The sequence below is a fragment of the Pogona vitticeps genome, chromosome 12 (genome assembly GCF_051106095.1).
Source record: "Pogona vitticeps strain Pit_001003342236 chromosome 12, PviZW2.1, whole genome shotgun sequence".
NCBI lineage: Eukaryota > Metazoa > Chordata > Lepidosauria > Squamata > Agamidae > Pogona > Pogona vitticeps.
The window spans coordinates 11559771-11572830 of record NC_135794.1 but is presented as its reverse complement, the minus strand read 5'-3'; the positions used below and the strand labels follow the sequence as shown (position 1 = coordinate 11572830).

Sequence of the window (13060 nt, the reverse complement as noted above, 5' to 3'; positions counted from 1 at the left end):
AAGCAAGGTAACCAAGTGACACACCAAACATCTGCTGAAACCTTTGTTTGAATCTACTTTCTGAAATCCAAAGATCACTTTCAAGTCCCTTATTCTGAATTACTTAAATACCTTTAAAGGTGTTTTCTCCTGTACTGAACACTTTCTTAAAAGAGACAACGAAGGGTTTGAGAACAGCATCAACGTCTCACAAAATCACTGGAAGGCAATATGGAATGCAAGAAATATTTTGGTCTACATCTACTTAGAGAAAAGTAAGGTCTGTTAAGCTAATCAACCACCGACTCATAAATTCTTTAAGGCCATCCCATATGCAACCATCATGGTCTCCTCTATGTTGGAAAGGATGCCAAGAATTAGGATCATATTTGCATATGTGCTGGGTATCCTCATATGCAGCAAGTCTCTATGAAGAAATGTTCCAAAAAGTAGAAAATATCAAACTCACAGTTGTCATTGCTGAATATATTCTCCAATAACAACAGCAAACATCTATTTAGGGACCCATTTGTGTTTCTAATGCTGGTAACTAGACATGAAATACAGCCACTGAAAAACACCAAGGGGATTGTGATATGGCTAACTTGGCTGAGAAAGCAACCATCACTAAAGAACTGGAGAAAAGCAGGTGCACTTGTGAAAATATGGCTGAACTTTCTTATGTTAATGCTTTTCAAACCGAAGCTGGCCCTCCTCAATCCCATAGAGGTGTCTGGAAAAGTTTAATTAACAACAACCAACAGTGAGGGCCTCTCTTCTTCCAGTGAGCTTCGAAAACACATCCAAGTTATTGGTGTCTCCAGTCAACTTAGCAATGACGTGACTTGTTTATATCCTTGTGAAATATAAATAGCAATGTGAATGTAGGAAGTATAGTAGGACCCCATTATCTGCAGGATCAGTATCCACTGATTCACTTACCGATGGTCTGAAAATATTTTAAAAATATTAAAAGAAAAACCCTAGCTATATTTCTAAAAATGAAGTTAGCAGAACAGGCCACTAGACTACTGTGTCCAGTTCTGGCCATCACACTTCAAGCAGGATGCCAATAAACTGGAGCAAGTTCAGAGAAGGGCAACAAGGATGATCAGGGGACTGGAAACCAAGCCCTATAAGGAAAGACTGAAAGAATTGGGCATGTTTAGCCTGGAGAAAAGAAGACTCAGGGGTGATAGGATAGCACTTTTCAAATACTTGAAAGGAGGAACAGAGGAAGTGTGGGGTCTGTTCTTGATCATCCCAGAGTTCAGGACACATAAGAATGGGCTCAAGCAACAGGAAGCCAGATTTAAGCCAAATACCAGGGAAAACACCCTATCTGGAAGAGCAGTACAACAATGGAATCAATTACCTTAGGCAGTGGTGAGAAGAGATGGGCACAAACCAAAAAACAAAGTAGGAAATTTGTGGAAAATTGCTGGTTCGTTGGTTCAGGTTGGTTCTGAACTAGAGAACCGAAACCAACCTGAACTACGAACTTTTTAGTGTTTTTCCGAACTTCTTGGTTCTTCCCCCACCACCACCCTCACAGCCTGCTCCGCCCGATTTCCACTGCTCCCCACCCACTCCTGCCACTACCTCCACCTCCTTGAAAGGCGGCCTGGGGCAGCTCCCACAGGCTGGAGGGAACTCTCAAAAAAATCAATAAATAATCAGCCGAGAGGCAGGCACATGAGCAGAGGCAACACAGCCTGCAGAAATCAGCCGGTCTCCCCCTCAAATTTAGAGAGAGCATGCACAGAGCCAGCCCCAGACTGCCTCTCAAAATTTGTTTTTAATTGTATAATACTTTTATTTATCTACTTTCTGTACTATTTTGACTGTACTTTTGATTAAAATATCCTGCTAACACAAGAAATCCTTTCCTTACTTTGTCCAATCTACAGTGGGGTCTTGACTTGAGAACTTAATCCGTATTGGAAGGCGGTTCTCAAGTCAAAAAGTTCTCAGGTCAAATCTGCATTTCCCATAGGAATGCATTCAGAACCATTTGATCCGTATCTGCTCTTTTCCGTCCATAGAAACTAATGGGAAGCTGCTATTCTGCCTTCGACCACTAGAGGGGGATATTTTGTTTCTTTTTTTCTTAGGTCAAGAAAGGTTCAGGGAAGGCAGGGAAAATACAGTCCAGGCAGGACAGTACCAGGCAGTCCGAAGACTGTCTCCCAATCCACTCTCTGAACGCTGGGAGGAGTGAGGAAGCAGACAGGCACCCTTTTCACTGGCCAACAGTTAACTGAAAATTCACATTTTGCACTTTCCCTGCCTCCCACGTGGGTTTTTTCAGTTCTTAACTCAAATCTAAATATGTAAGTCAAGTCAATATTTTCCTATGAGAGGGGTTTTTAAGTCAAAATGTTCTTAACTCAAGCCGTTCTTAAGTCAAGACCCCACTGTACTTAATATATTTACAAAAAATTCCTCTTGTTTCTCATTAGGTGCATATATAGTCATCACACCCTTCTCCCATTAATATCCCTTGTACAGTATTATTAAGTACATTCCTTGTGTGACTCTTCCCACATTTTCTATCTTAAAATCACAACTTTTGGAAATTAAAATTCCTACTCCTCTTGATTTAGAAGGACCAAAAGATTTTTTCATATACATCACACCAATTACATTTCAGTTCATTCAGACCCTATTTTTTATGGTTGAGTTTCTTGTAAAAACACTATGCCCATGTTACTCTTATTTAGCATATTTTTGTATTTTTGCCCTCTTTTCAGTCATTCCTAGGCCTTTCACATTCAAAGTAATTAATTTTATCTGTTTAACCATTATTTATTATACTTCTTCCTAGTCCCAAATTTCTTGTGCACACCCTAACTCTCCCTATTAAAGAACCTAACATTACTACACCTAAAAGAGAGAAAGAGAGAAATCCCTCACTTTCACCACCACCTACCTACAATTATTTGCCTTTAACCCCCCCTTCTACCGAATTGAATTCTACTGGCCTCTTGGCCTTGGTGGTGGGGGCAGTGGCCGTTGGTTCAGTTCCCTCCGCTAGCCTTGTCCTGTCTTAACTTGTTTAAAAGCCAAATCTTTCTCCCCCCCGCAATACCTGCTCTACAACTTGTACAATTCTGTCATTAATATTAATGGCACACTTTTTATGCCCAGTTCTCTTTTCCAACTAATATTGATCAAGCCTTATAAAAGTATTATCATACATACAGAAACCTCTATATTATATTAAACAGACCTTAACTGAATATTATCTACCATTATAACTAGAATTTCTATATTTCATCACGCCTATTACCGGTATTTCCCTTTGCAAATTTTATTCTATTTTCCTTGCTGGTTCTCCCCTTTACTCTCTGGATCCCTCTCATCTGCTTGTCCCCTCCACCTTTTATCTGGATTTCCCCTTATTAAACATTGGTATAACCGTTCCCAGACCTCCCCATTTAGTTGTGTTGTTTATTTTGCCTTCTGTGTAGCTTTTCCTCCACTCTGTGTTTTCACTCTGACTGCCTGCTTCTCTTTTGCAGTCTCCTCTTCTTCCTCTACAGGGGGACGTGGTGGCGCTGTGGGCTAAACCGCAGAAGCCTGTGCTGCAGGGTCACAAGACCAAGCAGTTGTAAGATCGAATCCACGCGATGGAGTGAGCTCCCGTCGTTTGTCCCAGCTCCCGCCAACCTAGCGGTTCGAAAGCATGCAAATGCGAGTAGATAAATAGGGACCACCTCGGTGGGAAGGTAACAGCGTTCCATGTCTAAATCACACTGGCCATGTGACCACGGAAAGATTGTCTTCGGACAAAACGCTGGCTCTATGGCTTGAAGAGCGGGATGAGCGCCGCCCCCTAGAGTCGGACACGACTGGACAAAAATTGTCAAGGGGAACCTTTACCTTTACCTTTACCTTCTTCCTCTGTCTGTTGTTCTGCTCCTGCTCCTAGCCATCCAGCTTGGTTATTTGTGCACTCCATTCTTCTTTGGTAATAAGTCCAGCATTCATCAGAAAATCTAAAGCTGATCTTGCCGAAGTAACACTGTCATATTTTTCATTATGATAGATTTTCATATATACTTGATACCCTTTGCGATTGAAATTGCTGTGATAACTTGCATTTTTCTTCTATATGCCATTGTTTCATTGCAATAATCATGGATTTTTGTGTGTGTGTGAGAGAGGCAGCCCCAGGCTCTCAAAATTTAAAATACATTTGGAGAGACAGCAGCTGTTTTATACAGCTGATGAACTGACAAATCGATTTCAGTAAAAATCCAGAAATTCATAGAACTCATAGAAAAGGGAAGGGGCCTACAAGGCCATCAAGTCAAACTCCCTGCTCAAGGCAGGAATACCATCAAACCATATCTGCCAGGTGATTACCTCAGTTCTTCTTGAATGCCTCCAGTATTGGAGCACTCATAGTTTGCGGACTTTGACAAACTACGAATGGAGACAAACCTTCATTTTGCTGGTTTGTGCCTGTGGTGCGCCCCTACGTGTCCCCAGGTTATTTCACTAGCCTGAGGCCCAGGACACATTCCCTCTTTTACACTGCCACCAGTTGACCTCTGTCAACAACCTTTAATTATAAAGATTGATTTCCAAGCTGAGAGTAATGCTGAACCAATCAGGTTTATTGGTTACAGATCACATAAACAGGTTTTTTCAAAGAATTAAAGTATTCAGTAGTTTAATAATAACTTGTTTCACTCTTAACTCTTTAACTCTTAACTCTGCCACACTCTCACAAACTTCTACTTCAGACTCTCATCTGACTCTTAACTGACTTCTCACATCAGACTCTCTCAAGATCCTCCTCTAACTCCTCACTGCTCTTATCTGACTCACCCCTCCCTTCTGGTTTCTCTGGCTCTGCCTCCCAACAGCTCCCATTGGTGTATGCAAATAAACTCCTACATGAGCCAAAGCAGGGTGACCACCACAGTGTCCCTCTCTAGAGGTGAGCACTCCAATACTGGGGGGGGGGATCTGTTCAGGCAGGGGGGTGCGTGCATGTGGGGGGGCATTCAGGGTGGTGTGGGCATGCATACATCCATGCACATTCCTGTTCTTTCGGAAGATATCCGGTGCGGCCCTCATGGTCAAAAGTTTGGAGACCCCTGTTCTAGAGTGAGCTTGAGACTATGCTACATATAGTTTTTCACTGGAAAAATGTATTTCTATGGTGTCAGTTCCACAACTGGCCACTAGAGGAAGCCAGACAACATGCTATGTACAGTATAGTGTTCACTATTAAAATAGTATTCACTATAATCCACTCTTTCCCGCATCCAGGGGAGGAGGGCTTGGAACCAAATCCTGATGGGCACATGGGTCCTACTGTAATTGATTCTTATTAATAATGTATAACATATATTGTGGACAACAAGCTACCATTGGGTCACTGGAGATCAAGACCTAGATCATCCGGTGACACATCCTGGATGTTATAGCTGGATAGTTAAGAGAGCTGATGGGGAAAAATTATTGTTTGAAATGTGGTGCTGGAGGAGAGCTTTGTGGATATTCTGGACTGCCCGAAAGACAAAGAAGTGCATCCTAGATCAAATCAAGCCTGAACTATCTCTGGAGGCAAAAAAAAATTGTTGAATCTGAGGCTGTCCTACTTTGACACATCATGAGAAGACAAGATTCTTTGGAAAAGACAATAACGCTGTCAAAGGCAGCAGGAAAAAAGAAGACTAAATATGAGGTGGACTGACTTGCTAAAGGAAGTCAAGGCTTGAGTTTGCAATTGCTGAGAGGGGCAACGGAGGAAAGGCTCACCCATTTGATATGGATTGCTCATCCATAGTGTCACCACCAGTTGGAAGTGACTTGAAAGCCCATAACAATAACAATTACGCCAGCAAAGACCTTTCTCTTCAGGCAAGCTTTCCCTCAGTGACCGGCTGCCTAAGTGGGATTTTTAAATGGATTGTTATGCTTTACTGTTTTGAATGTGTTTTTAGCAGTGCTTTTGTTTACCTTTGCTCAGAATAGTATTTGCTTGATCTTTTTTAGTATCTGTATAGTTGTTTTTAGCTTTAAATATTGTCTTTTAATGATGTAAGCTACTTTGTATACTCATTGTTTTCAGTTTTCAATATTGTCTTTTAATGATGCAACCCCCCTTTTGGCCTTTTTAAAGAGAAAGGTGGGGTAAAAATATTTAATGTTCCTATTTTTCTTTTTCTCTAAGAATCAGTAGGCCTCCCCACAAGATTTTAAAATCTGACATGCTTGCTAAAGGAAGTCAAGGCTTGAGTCTAAGGAGAGAATAAGGATTTTCATTGTAGTTCCAAGTCTTATAGGGCTGTATAGATCACAACTGGCTTTTTGACCTGGGCCCAGAAATAATATGGCAGCCAGTGAAGCTGTCATGACATGGGACCCACACGCTCCTTGTAAATGATCCTACTCAGATATCTTGCAGCTGAAGTTTATGAACACTTTTTGTAAGTATATATTTAGCAGTTCTAAGATGAAGATGCTGGTGGTAGTGGTGGCGATGAAATACATAGAAGTATTTTAGGATCTGTATGTTTAACAATGGATACGCTGAGAGAAAAAGCATTTGCAAATGTCCACCATGCAAGAAAATGTATTCAAAAGCTAATTATCACACGGATTAACATTTGAAAAAATCAGATTGATTGGAAGTAAGGGTGGTGTGTATGACAGCATGCTGAAACGATGTTGTTGGGGGAGCGGGAGGGGTAAAGTGGATCCGCCTATCCTTGCCTATCTCAGCAGCCCTGAACGACACTTGTGCATCTTCTTGACATCCTTCTCAGGGCTAAAGTGACAGTTATCACAATAACCTACCGTGTTTCCCCGAAAATAAGACAGGGTCTTATATTAATTTTTGCTCCAAAAAAACACATTAGGGTTTATTTTCAGGGGATGTTTTATCTTACAGTCATGTCATCTTCTGGTTGCTGCACAATGGGTTTCACTTAACTAGGGCTTATATTGCAAGCATCCTGAAAAATCATACTAGGGCTTATTTTCAGGTTACAGTGGACCCTCTACTTAAGGAATTAATCTGTATTGGAGCGGTGGCTGCAGGTCGAAAAGTCTGTAGGCCGAGGCTCCATTGACCTACCTACAATGCATTGAAAACCAATTAATCCGTAACCGGCTGTTTTTGTTGTTTTTGTTCCATTTTGGGTTTTTTCTGGTCTGTAGGCCGATTCTCCGGCTGCAAGTTGAACCTAAATTTTGCAGCCAGAGAAGTCTGTAACTCGAAAAGTCTGTAAGTCGAGCCGTCTGTAAGTCGAGGGTCCACTGTAGGTCTTATTTTCGGGAAAACAGGGTACCATTCAAGCTGAAGACATGATTAAGGGAATCTTTTATGCAAGAGACACGAGACTGACAAAGGAAGACTGTGTTTATACACTGAAGACCAATCATGAAACAAAGTAAATGGATCTGCAGTCAATGGGTGATGAAGAAAGACCCTTCTGTGACCACCACGATCAGGACTTGAGGAATTCCATTTTCTAGTGACAGGCTATTTGTAATATGTGCTTGGCTCTTCATTATTTTGCCACTTATTTAGATGAAAAATACAACTTTTGGGAGGGAGCATAATTTCTCCAGCACTGGTTACATACACTCTATTTACGCCAGGGACACCTTTCTAATTTGCATGGGACCCCCTGGGGAAGCCCTCGAACCACCTTCCTGCCCCACCTGACTTTCTGCAGCACTTCCTGTTCAGGGGATTTTCCACGCTTGTTTAAAGGGAGGTAAAAAAATGGAGCAGCCTAGAGAAAAAGGGTGTGTTTCTTTTTGAGTTCTGTTAAAAATATTCACTGTTTGCCAGAGGGAAGAAAACGAAAAGGAGCAAGATCAGCTGGAAAAGGAAGTGCTGTCAGAAGGGCATTGCTGCTAATGTGCAGCGCTTAGTGATACAAAGACAAAGTGGAGTGGCACATTGTGGTGAGGGGGGGGGGATCCGTATGAACACAGACCCTTCCTAGTCCAGTGCCTTAAAGGCAGTCTGTGCTGAAATCCTGGGCTTCACAATTATCCGGCTGACATGTATTGCTTGCCCATTCAAGGACCTTGTAATAAAGGAAGCACAAATCTGTGCCTGATAGGTTTGTAAGACATGGGACGAATTCTTGCAAACAAGAATTTATTTCAACATATTTTACTGTCTTTGAAAAACTCAACTCACTGATTTAGTCTAATTCACAGACTTCAACCTCAGATATTATACTCGCAAAACGTCACATTAATTGTTAAAGTACCAAACATTCTCTTGCCAAGCGCAGATGAAAATCACGCTTCAAATCTGCAGTTAATGAACTGATTAATTGTACTAATTAAACTGATAATGCATTTAGCGGAGCTTCTTTTCCATGAGGCCTCTTACAAGATCATCAGGGCAGAATTTCCCCACATCTTCCCATGTGTCTGAATGTGCTGATTTAATTGAAACGATAAACGCCATGCATTACACCCTCACCCACAGCTTTAAAGGAGCTAGTTATAGGTAAGGTAGTAACTTCTAACCAGGTATGGTAACAAGAAATGCAACTAGTAGTGTTATCTTTTAGGACCCAAATTAGTAGACATAACTAATAGCATATTGGTACTTTCAAAAGATACTTACTTTCCAACGACACTTCAGGCCCATTTTTTACACTTTTTACAGGAATTTTTATATGAATGTTTAAAGGTGTGTGATATCAATTGTAAATAACAAGGGAAATATCCTTCGATTTTCCTTTTGTATTTTTACAATAATTCCAAGATGCAGTATCAGAATTGACCATGAGAGTATTTGTCTCTATTTTTCTGGCTGGCTATCAATGAGAACTCTATGTGTTAATAATGCATATTATTTTGTGCTATCCAAGCAAACATATCAGGCTGTTGAGAAGTAAAAATTCACAGTCACATACAGAGTTGATCCTAATACTGTAATCACTAAAGTTTAGGAGACTAAGCTAAGAACAAACAAAGAAAAAAAATCCCAGAATGCAAAGGTTCAGAAGAATAAACATTGGTTCAATCATCAATCCAAATGGAGGCCGCAGCCAAGAAACTAGGGGGCGACTGAGACAGGGCAGCAATTAAGGGCAGCAATTAAGGAATTAAAAGATCACCAAGTGTAAGGAGGTATCACTGGAGACCAGAGCCAAGCTCAGCTATATTCATGTATAGGTGTGAAAGCTAGACAGTATAGAAAGCTGGCAGGAAAACAATTGTTTTGTTTGAAATATGATGGTGGGGGACAGCTTTGCGGATACCATGAACTGACAGAAAAACAAAGAAGTGAGTCCTAGATCAAATCAAACCTGAACTTTCTCTGGAGGCAGAAATGATGAAACTGAGGCTTTCCTACTTTGGACACAGCATGAGAAGGAAAGATTCCATAGAAAAGACAATAACATTTGGAAAAGTTGAAGCCATAGCAAAAGAGGAACACCAAATATGAGATGGATTGACCCACAAGGAAGCCACAGGGTTGGGTTTACAAGAACTGAATAGGGCTGCTGAGACAGGACAATTTGGAGATCGTTCATTCATAGGGTCTGCATAGGTCAGAAACAACTTACTGTACTTGACGGCACATAACAACAGCAGAATAAGGTACATGGATGTGATTTCTTTCAAAGGGTGAAGTATGCTCTGCTAACCATTCTGATATTCAGCAGTTAAATCCACAAGCTGATATAGCTATAGCTTGCTCTGCAAACCAAAACATCTCCTGGAAGGATCCTGAAGAGATGCAGCTTTTGCAGTAGGCAATCATTCAAGAACATGCTACGTGTTCTGCTGAAATCTGCTCTGGCTCTCGGCCAATAGACAGAGGGAAGCCACATCTCTGTGACAGACTCATTAAAGTCTGATGCCTCACTGGCTGGCTGCTGCCACTTTAAATAATGACACCCGATGACAGGATACAAGATTCCTGCAGTTCTGGTAGGAAATGAATCATTGTTCCTGCCTCCTTACCTTGGGCTTCCCTATTGGAAGCTTAATCTTACTTTTCACTTTTAGAGGTGCTGCTTAATTGCAGTAAGCAGTCCTATTGGTCTGATAAAGCTAAATGAGAAACAAGCTGCCAATCAACATACATTATTGTGCCATATTTGTTCTCTGGGATGTTGTATTTGTGTTGGATTAACAGATATATGTGGGAAAGAGACAGCATCATGATGGCAGGCTCATTCCACGACACAAGGGTGTTGGTTTCAATCACTGGAATATGTTTTTGAAGGTAGAGATTGCTGTGCCTTCAGGAACTCTTCCAATTTTGCCAAGAAAATCTTTACCTGCATGCAAACATTGGCTTGTGTCAGATGTTACCCTGATAGTTCTGTACAGTTAATAGCAACTGTAGGGCAAAGGATGTTCTGAAGTTGACAGATGTCATTGTGTCCCAGGAGTGAAGCCAAATTGGCCACAACGTCTGGGAAGAGAAAGCAAGATAGAGGATGGTTCTGGAAAATGAGCACCAACGCAGGTAGTTAAGCTGAAATACATGTGTAATAGATAAATAGAGTCAGTTAACCAAGAGAGTGCTATGTTCCTTTGACTGCATCTACATTGGTGCTCTTAAGATTGATCGACTCCTTCCTTCTGTCCTTGCTTCTTTTCTGAAGTCACTTCTTGTTTCCTGATCTCCTTGCTAGAGAGGGAAACAGACAGTCCACGGCTTCTCTCCATAATGCCCACCAACAGACTTGGCAAGCATGTCATGGAACTTTGCAGGCTTTCCTGAACAGTGTTAGGAATATTTATCTTTTTGTTTTCTCCACAAATACTACTTCCTTAGGTAATAAACAGTAAGTGTCAACCCTCCATTCTGTAAGTACCAGTTTTGTTATTACTGTCTAATAATTCTAACAGAAAGGAGTCTTGTGTACTCAAGAATTTAATGTGGTTTAGAGTTACTGATGGCCTTTCAACAATGCAAGGCAGAGCTTTGAAGCTGGGGCTCCCTTTGAAGCTGATGCGGAAACTTCAGGTGGTGCAGAATGTGGCGGCCAGACTCCTTACTGGAGTGAGAAAATATCAACATACAGTACCTCTCCTACTCTGGCCATGTTGCACTGGCTGCCCATCCGTTTCCGCATTGACTTCAAAGTGTTAATGTTTACATAGAAGGCCCTAAATGGTTTAGGACCCCGATACTTGGCGGAACGCCTGCTCCCAACTAGATCTACTCGGATCACCCGCACGAGCCAGGAGGTGAGGCTGAGGAGCCTAACGCCGAGGGAGGACCAAAAGGAAAGGACACGAGACCGGGCCTTCTCGGCGGTGGCTCCTCGCCTCTGGAATAACCTTCCTCCAGTTATTCGTGCGGCCCCTACGCTGGGCACTTTTAAGAGTCAACTAAAAACATGGTTGTATGTTCAGGCCTTCCCTCCTGTCAATATTTAATTCTTTCTTTATTTTTTCTTTCATTTATTATTTGTTTTATTATTGTATGTGTTATGGACTGTTTGTAAAATTCTTATGTTTTATCATATACACCTTATTGGAAGCCGCCCAGAGTGGTCGACCAGACCAGATGGGCGGGATATAAATCAAATAAATAAATAAAATAAATAAAAGAGCCTTCCCAGGGTTGGTGGGCCAACTAAGAGATGCCTCCCTAGGAGGCTGAAGGGTTTCTTGACAGCTCATTTTGGGAAATGTCCTGTTGCCAAAACCCCGGTTAATCAAGCTGCTTTAGCTCAAGGATTTAAACTTGAAACCGACAGTCCCACCACCCAATTTCCCATCCTCCCCATCCAGTCTCAATCTGTTTCTTAAAAGGAATTTGCTGAATGCAGATGTTAGAACACACACGAATGCTTGCAAAATGTTCTCCTTTGCAATGTCACTAAAAGGAGGAAATATCACAGCAGTCAAATAGTATTATGAAACCTAGAGAAATGTGGGTAGAGTATACAAAAGCTAATGCTATTATGCACAAAATAATTTCCCTTTTGATCCCTCTAACTTGAATCAAACACATTTTACATTTGTCATTAAGAATCCTTCAGGGAATATCTGTACTGTCTGTACAAATCACAACTTGAAAAAGAAGTTCTACCTTCTAACCCATCACATTAAGAAAACTGAATTTTTTTTTGATCTTATAAAGCAAGGTGATATTTCTCTTTATGAATAGGTCCCCCCCCCGCTCCTGTTAACTTACATCTTAAATCATTTTCAGCACAGAAACCTTTTAAGCAAAAAGCACCACCACAATGGGAGAAAAAAAAACACAAACACATCCCATCAAGTTTGATTTCACCACCATCCTCTAATTCCACAAGCTTTTCACTACGTTCCCCCAACCTTTCTCTCCAAATTTCAGACAAAATATTTCCCAGTGAACTGCCCGCAGCAAGAAACAGAAGGCTCCCACCAGAGTACTACAGCCAAGGATATTTGCCTCCTCTTACTGCCCCACCAGAGGCTTTACTTACTTGCATGACCAGGCTGTAGACAGGGTAACTGTTGACCAAATCAAGTATCTCAGTATTGCCACTATTTCCATAGTCTTCACCGACAAATGATGATGCACACCATAGATGTTTTCAGCCATTTTTACATGATAACAGAAAACTTGTCATTATGCATATTCTATGCAGTAATGCATTTGAAATCCCTTGAAACTCACTTTGCTCCACAAATTTGTCACATTTTCTCCATCTCTCCATTTTTTCCAGCTTAAGCAGTTTATCATACTTAACAGGTTTGCATAGTCCTATATTAACCTATGTGGTTCACCAACTGTTAACCCATTTAATGATTTCGTACCTCCCATACGGCACATAATTGTTATTATAGCAGCCACTTTTGGCCAAACATAGGATGATATGCCAATCTCTGCTAGGAATGCTAGTCGTCTGCTTATAGAAACACAAAGTCTCCTTGTAAAACAGAGAGCTGTATATTGTTTTATTTATTGTACAGTTTTTATAAAGTCCTGGACATAAAACCAACCAATACCACTTTGAAAATAAAAAATAATGGAAGACGGAAGAACTGAGGCCTTGGAAAGCAGCCATGAATGTGAGCATCTAGGCAGAAGGCAGAGCAGTTTGATGAGCCACCTGGTCCTTGATTCACC

General features: G+C 41.2%; 1 protein-coding gene and 1 long non-coding RNA gene across 5 annotated transcripts in view; both read right to left on the bottom strand.

The window, feature by feature from the left end:
- The window catches only part of FRMD5 (FERM domain containing 5), a 198790-nt gene that overhangs the window by 36086 nt on the left and 149644 nt on the right, over positions 1–13060 (bottom strand). The window lies entirely within an intron of this gene.
- On the bottom strand, positions 3007–4894 carry LOC144584537 (uncharacterized). The gene is made up of 2 exons (XR_013538848.1): positions 3877–4894; positions 3007–3509 (listed from the first exon to the last, which is right to left on the bottom strand). It is a non-coding gene; the product is annotated as an uncharacterized LOC144584537 (long non-coding RNA).